This window comes from Bubalus bubalis, chromosome 5 (genome assembly GCF_019923935.1).
Source record: "Bubalus bubalis isolate 160015118507 breed Murrah chromosome 5, NDDB_SH_1, whole genome shotgun sequence".
NCBI lineage: Eukaryota > Metazoa > Chordata > Mammalia > Artiodactyla > Bovidae > Bubalus > Bubalus bubalis.
The window spans coordinates 71,205,064-71,219,929 of NC_059161.1; positions in this window are offsets into that span (position 1 = coordinate 71,205,064).

Below are 14,866 nucleotides of genomic sequence, written 5' to 3' on the forward strand. Positions count from 1 at the left end.
TGGAGAAGGAAAAACTTATCTAAGTCACTTTGGAAATCAGTTTTATAATTGCAAATATAAAGCTAAAGACAAAACAAATCAGATAACAGAATACACATAAGAAAACCACACAAATCTAAAGATAGGTTGGTAAATTTGTGACTCAAGTAATATGGGTTAAAAATTCAGAAATAAGCTCATTTTTTACCAGTGTTGAAAATCAGTAAATATTCATGGAAAATGATAGTGAGGTTTCTCAATGTCGGAGAAAACAATATTATAATGTAAAACTATGCTTAAATTAAGTCTATGAGGTCTTCTGGATAGTGAATCTAATCAGTTATAAATAATGATAGCACTTGAAATATTTTAGGTAGCATATATTACATGCTAGACTCTTCTTAAAATTATATAAACTTGTGTTCATATTATATAATTTGTAGTTTATGCTTTTTATCTCATTAAACTTTTTTTATACCTTCAAGTAATCTGTATCATGTCTTTTTTTGGTTATTTATTTTATTTTTAATCAGCAGATAATTACTTTGCAATATTGTAATGGTTTCTGCTGTACATCAGTCACAGTCATACACATGCAGGGAACCCAAAGTCAGTGCTCATACATCCTTTTAACATCAGAGCTGTCCATATTTTTTTTGTCTATAATTTTTAGGAATCTATCATACATTTACACTGTTTACTGTATATGCTGCTGCTGCTGCTGCTAAGTCGCTTCAGTTGTGCCCGACTCTGTGCTACCCCATAGACGGAAGCCCACCAGGCTCCCCCTTCCCTGGGATTCTCCAGACAAGAACACTGGAGTGGGTTGCCGTTTCCTTCTCCAATGCATAAAAGCGAAAAGTGAAAATGAAGCCGCTCAGTCCTGCCCGACTCTTAGCGACCCCATGGACTGCAGCCTACCAGGCTCCTCGGTCCATGGGATTTTCCAGGCAAGAGTACTGGAGTGGGGTGCCATTGCCTTCTCCGTTTACTGTATATATCTACACTTAAAAATGAACCATAATATTTGTTAACATGTCATGTTTCAGGCTACCTAGTTTGAATTGGACTTCTGTGAGTTTCTTACTCTAGCACATGATATTAGAAATAAAAATCCTTTCTATAGGAAATACCTTAATGCATTTCTTTGTAAGGTGCTGATAAATCAATATACCTGACTTCTGAAAATTTATGGAATTTTATGATAGCAAATTAATTTCTAAAATATGATATATGAGACCCAAATATAACAAATTTTTTCAAGCTAATTTGATGAAGGAAATTAAAGATGCAGTGATGTTGGGTACATTTTTATGTCTTGAAAATCCCAAATTTGGGGCTAAATGCACTGAAAATGGGCCTTCCCAGGTGGCTCAGTAGTAAAGAATCTGCCTTAGGAGACATGAGTTTGATCCCTGAATTGGGAAGATCCTTAGAGAAGGAAATGATAACCCCTGCAGTATTCTTGCCTGGAAAATCCCATGGACAAAGGAGCCTGGTGGGCTATAATCCATATGGGCACAAAGAGTCAGATAAGACTGAACAACTGAGCACGCACTGAAAATACTTGTAAAGTCTTAATTTTCTCCTCTCATTATGGTTACCAACAAAGGGTTCTAATATATCTAATGAAATACTATTTTGAGACTAATTTTGAGTGGAATTCAAGTACAACAAATTGAAACCTTAGCTCTGCTAGTGTTTCCTAACACTGTAGAAGATACATATTCCCTGGTATCTAACAACTTGGGATGTATGACTGAAGAAATCACACTCTTGTCAAAACATTTAATACTGAGGCTATAGTTCTTCTGTGTATTACCTGATTTGTGAGCACTTCCTTAAATTCTTAATTACTTTCTCTATAGGAAGATCTGAGGGTTGTAACATCATCATAAACTTCCAGGACCAACATTTGGAAGTGTCAGTTAAAGATATGCTTTAAGATATGGTATCTTTATCAAGCTACCAATGGTATTTTTCAAAGAGCTAGAACAAATAATGTCACAATTTGTATGGAAATACAAAAAACCTTGAATAGCCAAAGCAATCTTGAGAAAGAATAATGGAACTGGAGGAATCAACCTGCCTGACTTCAGGCTCTACTACAAAGCCACAGTCATCAAGACAGTATGCTACTGGCACAAAGACAGAAATATAGATCAATGAAACAAAATTGAAAGCCCAGAGATAAACCCACACACCTATGGACACCTTATCTTTGACAAAGGAGGCAAGAATATATAGTGGAGAAAAGACAATCTCTTTAACAAGTGGTGCTGGGAAAACTGGTCAACCACTTGTAAAAGAATGAAACTAGAGCACTTTCTAACACCATACACAAAAATAAACTTAAAATGGATTAAAGATCTAAACATAAGACCAGAAACTATAAAACCCTTAGAGGAGAACATAGACAAAACACTCTCCGACATACATCACATCAGGATCCTCTATGACCCACCTCCCAGAATATTAGAAATCAAAGCAAAAATAAACAAATGGAATCTAATTAAAATTAAAAGCTTCTGCACAACAAAAGAAACTATAAGCAAGGTGAAAAGACAGCCTTCAGAATGGGAGAAAATAGCAGCAAATGAAGCAACTGACAAACAAATAATCTCAAAAATATACAAGCAACTCCTGCAGCTCAATTCCAGAAAAATAAACGACCCAATCAAAAAATGGGCCAAAAAACTAAATAGACATTTCTCCAAAGAAGACATACAGATGGCTAACAAACACATGAAAAGATGCTCAACATCACTCATTATCAGAGAAATGCAAATCCAAACCACAATGAGGTACCATTTCACGCCAGTCAGAATGGCTGCGGTCCAAAAGTCTACAAGCAATAAATGCTGGAGAGGATGTGGAGAAAAGTGAGCCCTCTTACACTGTTGGTGGGAATGCAAACTAGTACAGCCACTATGGAGAACAGTGTGGAGATTCCTTTAAAAACTGGAAATAGAACTGCCATACGACCCAGAAATCCCACTGCTGGGCACATACACCAAGGAAACCAGAATTGAAAGAGACGTGTGTACCCCAATGTTGATCGTAGCACTGTTTATAATAGCCAGGACATGGAAGCAACCTAGATATCCATCAGCAGATGAACGGATAAGAAAGCAGTGGTACATATACACAATGGAGTATTATTCAGCCATTAAAAAGAATACATTTGAATCAGTTCTAATGAGGTGGGTGAAACTGGAGCCTATTATACAGAGTGAAGTAAACCAGAAAGAAAAACACCAGTATAGTATACTAAAGCACATATATGGAATTTAGAAGGATGGTAACGACAACCCTGTATGCGAGACAGCAAAAGAGACACAGATGTATAGAATAGTCTTTTGGACTCTGTGGGGGTGGGGATGTGATGGTTTGGGAGAATGGCATTAAAACATGTATAATATTGTATAAGAAACGAATCACCAGTCCAGGTTCGATGCAGGATACAGGAAGCTTGGGGCTGGTGCACTGGGATGACCCAGAGGGATGGTATGGGGAGGGAGGTGGGAGGGAGGTTCAGGATGGGGAACACGTGTACACCCATGGCAGATGCATGTTGATTGTATTGGCAAAACCAATACAATATTGTAAAGTAAAAAAAAAAAAAAAAAAAGATATGGTATCTTTAAATGACTTTCTCCCAAGTTGAATGCTTTTTGTTAAGTATTTGATGAAAAGCCAACTCAAGCCTCTGGGTTATATTTATGTTTGGCAGATTGTGGCTTTCTTTGGAGTTAAGAAATCACAGAGAGCCTAAGGTAAACATGAAAATTGTCTTGGAAGCATGATCTTTCTCTGCACATGGGTCATCTCTGAAATGAGAGTCAAGACATAAAGTGAATGATGTTTCTGCAATTGGCCAAAGTTAGAAGGCTATTGCTACATACAAGTCTCTGTTTTTCAACAAATGTTATAGAAAAAGTTAAAAAAGAAATAAAAATGTGAAAGATTAGGCTGGGAGTATATAATTCTCAAACACATTGTTTTGAATGAATATTCTAAGATTTTTAAAAATTTATTTATTTTTTAATTAAAGGATAATTGTTTTACAGAATTTTGTTGTTTTCTGTCAAAAATGAACATGAATCAGCCATAGGTATACATATGCCCCCTCTCTCTTGAATGCTCCTTCCATCTCCCTTCTGAACCCACCCCTCTACATTGATACAGAACCCTTGTTTGAGTTCTGTGAGTTATACAGCAAATTCCCATTGGCTATCTATTTTACATATGGTAATGTAAGTTTCCATGTTTCTAACTCCATACATCTTACCTTCTCCTCCCCTCTCCCCCATAGTCTGTTTTCTATGACTGTTTCTCCATTGCTGCCCTGAAAATAAATTCATTGGTACCACCTTTCTAGATTCCATATATATGCATTAGTATACAATATTTATCTTTCTCTTTCTGACTTACTTCACTCTGTGTAATAGGCTCTAGGTTCATCCACCTCATTAGAACAGACTCAAATACATTCCTTTTTATGGCTGGGTAATATTCCATTGTGTATATGTACCACTGTTTCTTTATCCATTCATCTCTCGATGGACATCTAGGTTGTATCCATGTTCTAGCTGTTGTAAATAGTGCTGCAGTGAACATTGGGGTGTATGTGTCTTTTTCAATTTTGTTTTCCTCAGGGTATGTGCCTAGGAGTGGGAATGCTTGGTCATGTTGTGTTTTTACTCCTTGGTTTTTAAGGAATCCCTATTACATCTTTAGTGGCTGTATCAATTTACATTCCTAGGAACAGTGCAAGAGGGTTCCATTTTATCTACAGCCTCTCCAACATTTATTGTTTGTAGACATTTTGATGATGGCCATTCTGACCAGTGTGAGGTGATATCTCATTGTAATTTTGATTTGCATTTCTCTAATAATGAGCAATGTTGAGCATTGCCACATAAGTTTTTAGGCTATCTGTATGTCTTATTTAGAGAAATGTCTGTTTAGGTCTCTTTCCCACTTTTTGATTGGATTATTTGTTTTTCTGGTATTGACTTGTATGAGCTGCTTGTATATTTTGGAAAATAATCCATTGCCAGTTGTTTCATTTGCTATTATTTTCTCTCATTCTGAAGGTTGTCTTTTCACCTTGCTTGTAGTTTCCTTTGCTGTGCAAAAGCTTTTAAATTTAATTAGGTCTCATTTGTTTATTTTTGTTTTCATTTCCATTATTCTAAGAGGTTCATAGAGGATCTTGCTTTGATTTATGTCATCAAATGTTCTGCCTATGTTTTTCTCTAAGAGTTTTATAGATTCTGGCCTTACATTTAGGTCTTTAATCCATTTTGAGTTTATCTTTCTGTATGGTGTTGCTGCTGCTGCTGCTGTTGCTAAGTCGTTTCAGTCATGACTGACTCTGTGCAACCCCATACACAGCAGCCCACCAGGCTCCCCATCCCTGGGATTCTCCAGGCAAGAACTGTGGAGTGGGTTGCCATTTCCTTCTCCAATGCATGAAAATGAAAAGTGAAAGTGAAGTCGCTCAGTCGGGTCCTACTATTAAAGACCACATGGACTGCAGCCTACCAGGCTCTTCCACCCATGGGATTTTCCAGGCAAGAGTACTGGAGTGGGTTGCTGTTGCCTTCTCCGTATGGTGTTAGGAAGTGTTTTAATTTCGTTCTTTTACACGTAGCTGTCCAGTTTTCCCAGCACCATTTGTTGAAGAAGCTGTCTTTGCCCCATTGTATATTCTTGCCTGCTTTGTCAAAAATAAGGTACTCATATGTGCATGGGTTTATTTCTGGGCTTTCTCCTTGTTCCATTGGGTTATATTTCTGTTTTTTGGCCAGTACCATATAGTCTTGATGACTGTAGCATTGTAGTATAATCTGAAGACAGGAAGGTGATTCCTCTGGCTCCATTCTTTTTTTCTCAAGGCTGCTTTGGCTGTTAGCGGTCTTTTGTGTTTCCATATGAATTGTGAAAATTTTTGGTTCTAGTTCTGTGAAAAATTGCATTGATAACTTCATAGAGATCACACTGACTCTGTAGATTGCATTTGTATTATAGTCATTTTCACAATTTTGATTCTTCCTACCTAGGAACATGGACTACCTGTTCATCTGTTTATGTCATTTTTTATTTCTTTCATTAGTGTCTTGTAATTTTCTGTATACAGTTCTTTTGTCTCCTTCAGTTCAGTTCAGTTCAATTCAGCCGCTTAGTCATGTTCGACTCTTTGTGACCCCATGAATCGCAGCACACCAGGCCTCCTTGTCCATCACCAACTCCTGGAGTTTAATCAAACTCATGTCCATTGAGTCAGTGATGCCATCCAACCATCTTATCCTCTGTCATCCCCTCTCCTCCCTTCCCCAATCCCTCCCAGCATCAGTGTCTTTTCCAATGAGTCAACTCTTCGCATGAGGTGGCAAAAGTATTGGAGTTTCAGCTTTAGCATCTGTCCTTCCAATGAACACCCAGGACTGATCTCCTTTAGAATGGACTGGTTGGATCTCCTTGCAGTCCAAGGGACTCTCAAGAGTCTTCTCCAACACCACAGTTCAAAAGCATCAATTCTTTGGCATTCAGCTTTCTTCACGGTCCAACTCTCACATCCATACATGACCACTGGAAAAATCGTAGCTTTGACTAGATGGACCTTTTTTGGCAAAGTAATGTCTCTGCTTTTTAATATGCTATCTAGGTTGGTCATAACTTTCCTTCCAAGGAGTAAACGTCTTTTAATTTCATGGCTGCAATCACTATCTGCAGTGATTTTGGAGCCCAGAAAAATAAAGTCATCCACTGTTTCCCCATCTATTTGCCATGAAGTGATGGGACCAGATCCTAGTTTTCTGAATGTTGAGCTTTAAGCCAACTTTTTCACTATCCTCTTTGACTTTCATCAAGAGGCCCTTTAGTTCTTTTTCACTTTCTGCCATAAGGGTGGTGTCATCTGCATATCTGAGATTATTGATATTTCTCCCAGCAATCTTGCTTTCAGCTTGTGCTTCCTCCAGCCCAGCATTTCTTATGATGTTCTGCATACAAGTTAAATAAGCAGGGTGACAATATACAGCCTTGACGTATTCCTTTTCCTATTTGGAACCAGTCTGTTTAGCTCTAGTAATTTTCTGATATTTTCTTTAGGGTTTTCTATGTATAGTATCATGTCATCTGCAAACATTGAGAGCTTCACTTCTGTTCCAATCTGAATTTCTTTCCTTTCTTTTTCATCTCTGATCGTCTTATCTGGGACTTCCAAAACTATGTTGAAAAATAGTGGTGGGAGTGGACACCTTGTCTTGTTGACATCATTGAGAATAATGATTTCTGTGTGTTTACCATATAAGACCTTTACTGTGTTGACGTAGGCTCTTTCTATGACCACATTTTGAAGTTTTAATCATAACTGGGTGCTGAATTTTGTCAAAGGTTTTTTATGCATCTATTGATATTATCATATGGTTTTTATCTTTCAATTTGTTAATACAGCATATTACATTGATTGATTTGCATGTATTGAAGAATCCTTGCATCCCTGGAATAAACACAACTTGATCATTGAGTATGAGCTTCTTAATATATTGTTGAACTCTGCTAGAATTTTGTTGAGGATTTTTGCATCTATGTTCACTAGTGATACTGACCTGTAGTTTTCTATTTTTGTGATGTCTTTTCTGCTTTTGATGTCAGGATGATGGTGGCCTTGTAGAATGAATTTGGCGTTTTTCCTTCCTCTGTAGTTTTTTGCAAGAGTTTTAAAAGGATAGGCATTAATTCTTCCCTAAATGTTTGAAAGAATTCACTTGTTAAGCTATTTGGTCCTGAGCTTTTTTGGGGGGGAGATTTTTTTAACAGCTTTAATTTCAGTGCTTGTAATTCAGTTGTTTATAATTTTTAAATCTTCTTAGTTTAGTCTTGGAAGATTGAACTTTGCTAAGAATCTGTCCATTTCTTCCAGGTTGTCCATTTTATTGCCAAATAGTTGCTCATATGAGTCTCTTATAATCCTTTGTAGTCTCATGATGTACTGTGCATAAAAGTTAAATAAGCAGGGTGACAACATTCAGCCTTGACCTACTCCTTTCCAGATTTGGAACCAGTCTTTGTCCCATGTCCAGTTATAACTGTTGCTTCCTGACCTGCATACAGATTTCTCAAGACAGAATTAATTCTCAAAAGATAATTAATCTTTCAATAGTCACTAATTTATACTATTGTTTCTTTCATTTATTTTTCACTTATTTCTGCTCTGATCTTCATGATTTCTTTCCTTCTGCTGGTTTTTTGTTGTTCTTCTTCTTTTTCCTTTTGTTTTAGTGTAAAGTTATGTTGTCTCTTCAATAGTTTTATTGTTTATTAAGGTAGGAACACATTGCTATAAACTTCCTCTTAGAACTGATTTTTCTGTATCCCATAGGTTTTTAACTGTTGTGTTTTCATTGTTGTTTCTAGGATTTTTTTTTTATTTCCCTTTTGATTTCTTCCATAACCTGTTCATTATTTGGAAATGTATTGTCTAGTTTCCATGTGTTTGTGGTTTTTTGCAGGTTTTTTTTTTTTTTTTCAATCTTCTTGTAATTGATATCTAGTCTCATAGCATTGTGGTCAGAAAAGATACCTGAAACAATTTCAATTTTCTTAAATTTACTGAGGTTTGATTTGTGAACCAAGAGGTAGTCTATCCTAGAGAATGTTGCATGTGTACTTGAGAATAAGTTGTATTCTTCTGAATTTGGATGGAATGTCCTGAACATATCAGTGAGATCCCTCTTGCATGGTGTATCATTTGAAACTCGTGTTTCTTTATTTTCTGTTTTGATGATCTTTGCATTGTAAGTGGGGTGTTAAAGTCTCTTACTATAATTATGTTACTGTCAATTTCTCCTTTTATGTCTGTTCATGTTTGTCTTATGTATTGAGATGCTTCTATTTTGGATGCATAGATATTTGCAATTATTATGTCTTCCTCTTGGATTGATCTCTTGATCATTATGTAGTGTCCTTCCTTATCTCTTTATTTTAAGATCAGTTTTGTCTGATATTAGGATTCTGCAGCTTTCTTTTGATTTCCATTTGCATAGAATATATTTTCCTATCCTCTCACTTTCAGTCTATATATGTCTTTAGGTCTGAAGTGGGTTTCTTGTAGACAGCATATATATGGGTCTTGTTTTTATATCCATTCAGCCAGTCTGTGTCTTTTGGTTTGGATCATTTAATCCATTTATATTTAAAGTAATTATTGATATATATGTTAATAGTGCCATTTTATTAATTGTTTGGGTTTTGTTTGTGCAGATCTTTTTCTTCACTTGTATTTACTGACTATATAAGTCCTGTTAACGTTTGTTGCAAAGGTGATTTGGTGGTGCTAAAGTCTCTTAACTTTTGCTTGTTTGTAAAGCTTTCGATTTCTGCATCAATTTTGAATGAGATCCTTGCTAGTTAGAGTATTCTTACTTGTAGGGCTTTCCCTTTCAATACCTTAAATATATCCTGCCATTCCCTTCTGGCCTTCAGAGTTTCTGCTGAAAGATCAGCTGTTAAACATATGGGGTTTCACTTGTATGTTACTTGTTGCTTTCCCTTGCTGCTTTTAATATTCTTGATATATTGAGAATCATTGCCAAACATTTTTGTGAATATCATTTTAATGTTCTTGTCATGATTAATTTATCTATTGTGGCACTTTTATTTAAGTTGACTCTTTTTAAATTTTGAAGTACACTTAATCTATTAATTTTTAATTAAAAGTACTCAAGTTACAAATATTTTACATACTTTTTTAATTTGACATCTTTGCTAGCTGGGAAAAGCTATGGATTTTTATTTAATTTGGTAATGACAGGACACATGTAAAATGAAACTTCCCAAACCACAAATTCTCCTGTAGAACAATGAACAATATAGTTATTTAAATAAAGTTAGGAGTAAATTAAGCTATTTTATTGATATGCAAGCTGAGAGAGGGGGGATTCAGAGCATTCTAGAACCCTGATTTTTGTGAGGATAAAAATAAGGTATTTATTCATTTTATAATTTCTTACATTCTGTTAATATAGTATGGTAAAATTCCAAGGGTGATATTTAATTAGAAGATTTAATTTTTAATTAATTTTTAATTTTATTTGGGGGATAATTTCTTTACAGTATTGTGGTGGTTATTGCCATATATTGACATGAATCACCCACGGGTGCACATGTGTCTCCCTGTCCTGAACCTCCCCTCCCACCTCCCTCACCATCCCTCTGGGTTGTCCCAGAGCACTGGCTTTGAGTACCCTGCTTCAGGGATCAAACTTGCACTGGTCAGAAGATGTAACTTTTAAACAGATAAATTGGACAAATAAAATGAGGGAAAAGCTTACTACAAATGAAGAAAATATGATGAATAAGCATTAAAGGGGCCTAATGAATTACAATAAGATGGCTGAAATACAGCATGGAATAGCAAAGATAATCAGAAATGTGACACTCCCTGTAAAGCTGGATATTATATGATTTGATATATAACAATTATTAACATATCAGACCAATATCAGACAACACAGACTTTAATTAAAAAAAACCAACTGTTCATAAGAATGAGTAAATATACTCTATTAAGATAAGAAGTTTAACTTAGCCTGTGTCTTTCATGAGATCTATAAATAAGAATTTAATTGTATTTTGATACACTAGCTGAAGACAGTTTAATATACTTCAAGATACAATAAAGTGGAAATAAAATATAAGTTCAGTAGATTCCTCAGTTTTCTTGACAGTATTCTATTTCTTAGCTTGCAAATCTATTTTCTTTTCACAATGCATTGTGAAATACAACTGACATTAGTCGATTTTCCTTCCCACATTCTGTCAACATTCACCCGATCATTTTTTTTTTATATATGCCTTGCTATGCTATTAAGGTTAAATGCTATCTTCGTTATTTTTAAGTATCATGTTAACTATATAATTTTGTGATCATAATTGCAATGAAGTTGATTATATGTGCACTTTATATAAATAAGATTAATGAGATGTCCAGTGAATGCTTTCCTGGTTAATATCCTAATTCTTTGAGTTTCCATCACTTCATCATTTTCCTTGGAGATTTAGTACAGTCTAGCCACAATTTCCAGAGAAGGCAATGGCACCCCACTCCAGTACTCTTGCCTGGAAAATCCCATAGACAGAGGAGCCTGGAAGGCTGCAGTCCTTGGGGTCGCTGAGGGTCGGACACGACTGAGCGACTTCACTTTCACTTTTCACTTTCATGCACTGGAGAAGGAAATGGCAACCCACTCCAGTGTTCTTGCCTGGAGAATCCCAGGGACGGGGGAGCCTGGTGGGCTGCCATCTATGGGGTCGCACGGAGTCAGACACGACTGAAGCGACTTAGCAGCAGCAGCAGCAGCAGTAGCCACAATTTCACTGATACTGTTTTTTGATTGTCAAAGCTATGGTTTCTCCAGTAGTCATGTATGGATGTGACAGTGGGAACATAAAGAAGGCTGAGTGCCAAATAATTGTTTTTGAATTGTGGATTTGAAGAAGACTCCTGAGAGTCACTTGGACTATAAGGTCAAACCAGTCAATTCCAAAGGAAATCAACCCTGAATATTCACTGGAAGGACTGATGCTGAGCTGAAGCACCAATACTTTGACCACCTGATGGGATGAGCCAATTTATTGGAAAAGACCCTGATGCTGGGAAAGATTGGAGACAAAAGGAAAAAGGTAAGCAGAGGATGAGATGGTTAGATAGCGTCACTGACTCAGTGGACATGAATTTGAGCAAACTCTGGGAGATAGTGAAGGACAGAGGAGTTTGGCATGCTGCTGTCCACTGAGTCACAAAGAGTCAGACATGGCTTAGTGACTGAAGAAAAACCACAGTGGCTTTTTATAACAAAAATATTCCAGTGTTCTGACATGCAAGGCCCTTCATGTTTTACTACTGCCTACTTCTCTAGCTTTATCTACCATACAGTTCCTTTATTCTCTGCACCACCACATAACAGGATCACTTCAAGTTAATTTAACAGTCTTTATTAACTCTTTCACCACTTGGTTTTTAGCACATCCTCTTCCCTACGCCTTAAAGAAAATCAAATAGGGGACTTCCCTGGCAGTCCAGTGGTTATGATTCCACACTTCTAGAGCAGAGAGCACGGGTTTGATGCTTGGACAGGAAACTGTTATCCCACATGTAGTGTGGCATGGCCAAAAAAATGTCAAATAAAGGGCCAATGATACATAGTAAGAACTAGAGGACTGGAGCTAGAAACCAGTAGAATCAGTTATTACATCCTGAATCATTTTATAAGGAAGATGGCCAATTCTTAGTCTTTAAAATTGTTTTGTGACAGAATAACTTCAAAGTATACATAGGAAGAAAGATTGTACAGCTGAAGAAGATTGTACAGTTTGTTCCTTGACTGTTTCTGTCTCTTCAACATTTCTTAGGACATGACACTTGGCCAGTCTCTCTTAAGGTATTAAGCAACGAAACTGTTGGAATTTCCAGGTCCAAGTAGAGAGAATCTGGCCAAGAACTCCCTACAAGATTAAGTACCTGAGGGGCTTCCCTGGTGCTGTAGTGGTAAAAAAATCTTCCTGCCAAAGCAGAAGACATGGCTTCAATCCTTGGGTTGGGGAAAATGGCTATCCACTGCAGTATTCTTGCCTGGAAAATCCCATAAACAGAAGAGTCTGGCGGTCACAAAGAGTTGGACATGACTGAGCAGGCACACATACACCCATCCTATCTTGAAGATCCAGTAACTGGTATACAACCTAGATGAGAGGCAGCTGACTCAGAGAATGGGCTCAGGCCAGTTTGCCTAAGGGCTATATGATTAACAAGATATTAAAGACAAAAGAACCTAGTACTGGTGGTTTCCATCAAGAGGCTGTCTGCACACACTCAGGCTTGTCTTTCCTGACCATGCTTATCTTCAATCCATCAACATTCTGCCTGGGAGCAATAAGATATCTGCATATCCTGTTGTTATATATACTATTTAGTTTCCTGCTTTGTATCTTTCTTATGCATATGTAAACATGGTATCTGTTGAAGCTTTGGCATGCAGCTTGTTTTTCTTAAATTGTCAATCTGCTCTCCTTAAAAAGGTGATTGCAGCTAATATACAATTTCAATATATTAAGAACTGCACGACCCAAATGACACCAAAATAATACCATTTAGTCCTGTAAATGACATGTAACTTCTGTGACGTTCTGTTAGTTCTAGTTCCACCAGTCATTCAAACTTACTCTGCTTAATTTTATTCTTATATGACCTGCTACAAGATGGAAACAACTATTTCTCCAGGTTACACTAATTCTGCACCAAGTTTCCCAGTACAACAGTCATCCAGTAAAATAAGATGTATCCAAAAGAATGCAAACCTTGATAGTTTTAAAGATATGATTGCTCGGTTGCTTCAGCCATGTCTGACTCTTTGTGACCCTATGGCCTGTAGCCTGCCAAGGTCCTCTGTCCAAGGGATTTTACAGGCAAGAATACTGGAGTGGGTTGCCATTTCCTCTCCCAGGGGATCTTCCTGACCCAAGGATTGAACCTGGGTCTCCTGAGTCCCCTGCATTGCAGGTGGAGTCTTTACCCACTGAACCAGCTAGGAATCCCTTTAAAGGTATATGACACATTAAAATGCTTAATGACTATTTCTAAAGTATTTTCTAGGTGTTTCCTCTCATGATTTACTATAGTCATAGTATTGGGAGATTTTCATTGGAAATTTATTGCAATATAACAGAACAAGCAGCTACAGTTTTCCTTTATCTCCCTTCAGATATAAAACATTAAATTATGTCTATACTGACACTGTGATAAATATTATGTACATATTTATTTTACCTCTGATGTCTGAAGAGTGTATCTCATTAATTTTCCATGCAGTCAATTTTTGTAGGCCAGTCATATAAATAGGCTTTTTATTATTTTATGCATATTCATCAGATAAAATACATTTGAGGATTATAGACCTGTGTCACAAACTGTTTTTAAAGTGAGATGATAACCATAAAATTTACAATCGAGATATAATAAAGAGGAGCAGTCAAAAAGCTTCAAAGTGATGTTGCTATTCTGGTTCTCATCTAGGGTGACTAGGTCATGGTGAACTTAACAGTATTCATATGTGATTTTGATTATATAATTACATTTGAGAAGTGTGACTGGGACAGTCCTTGGAACATGATAATTGTCTGTGTGTATACAAAGTGAAATAACAGGAAAATTACCATGTGTCTTAAGCAAATCTTCTTTTGACTAATTGTTTTAGGCCTAATCCAAATTATTTTGTGAAAAAAAATTCCCCCAAATGAAAATATGGTCTTTTCGACATAGTTGACTTCTATACAACTTATAATATATAGAAAATGTATTTGTGTTCGCTTCCATAGATAATTAGTAATCAATACTGATGCCTTATGATTGGAGTTGAATTTGTACTAACAAAACTACAAAGTACCTTTCCATACTAAGGAAACAGTTTGACTTAATGACACTGGGGTATATTCTCATTCTTATCCATATATTATTATTAGTATTGTTGCTGTTTTTGTGTGGCAGAGTGTATTATTGTCTATTGCTGTGTTACAAATTGATGCAAGGATTAATGACTTAAAACAACAGACATTTATCATTTCTTAGTTTCTGTGATTCAGGAAGTTAGCCATGGGCATAACCTAAGTGTTGGCCTCAGAACTGCAGTCTCATCTGAAGGCTCAAATAGGGAAAGATCCCCTTCTAGGTGCACCTAGTGGTGGTTGACAGCATTCACTTCCTGGTGGGTGGTTGGGCAGAGGCCGTCCTTGGTTTCATATACCATGATCTCTCAAACGTGACAATCTGCTTCATCAAAGCTGTAAGATGAATGGTTAATAGAGTCTGGTTGCAAGACGG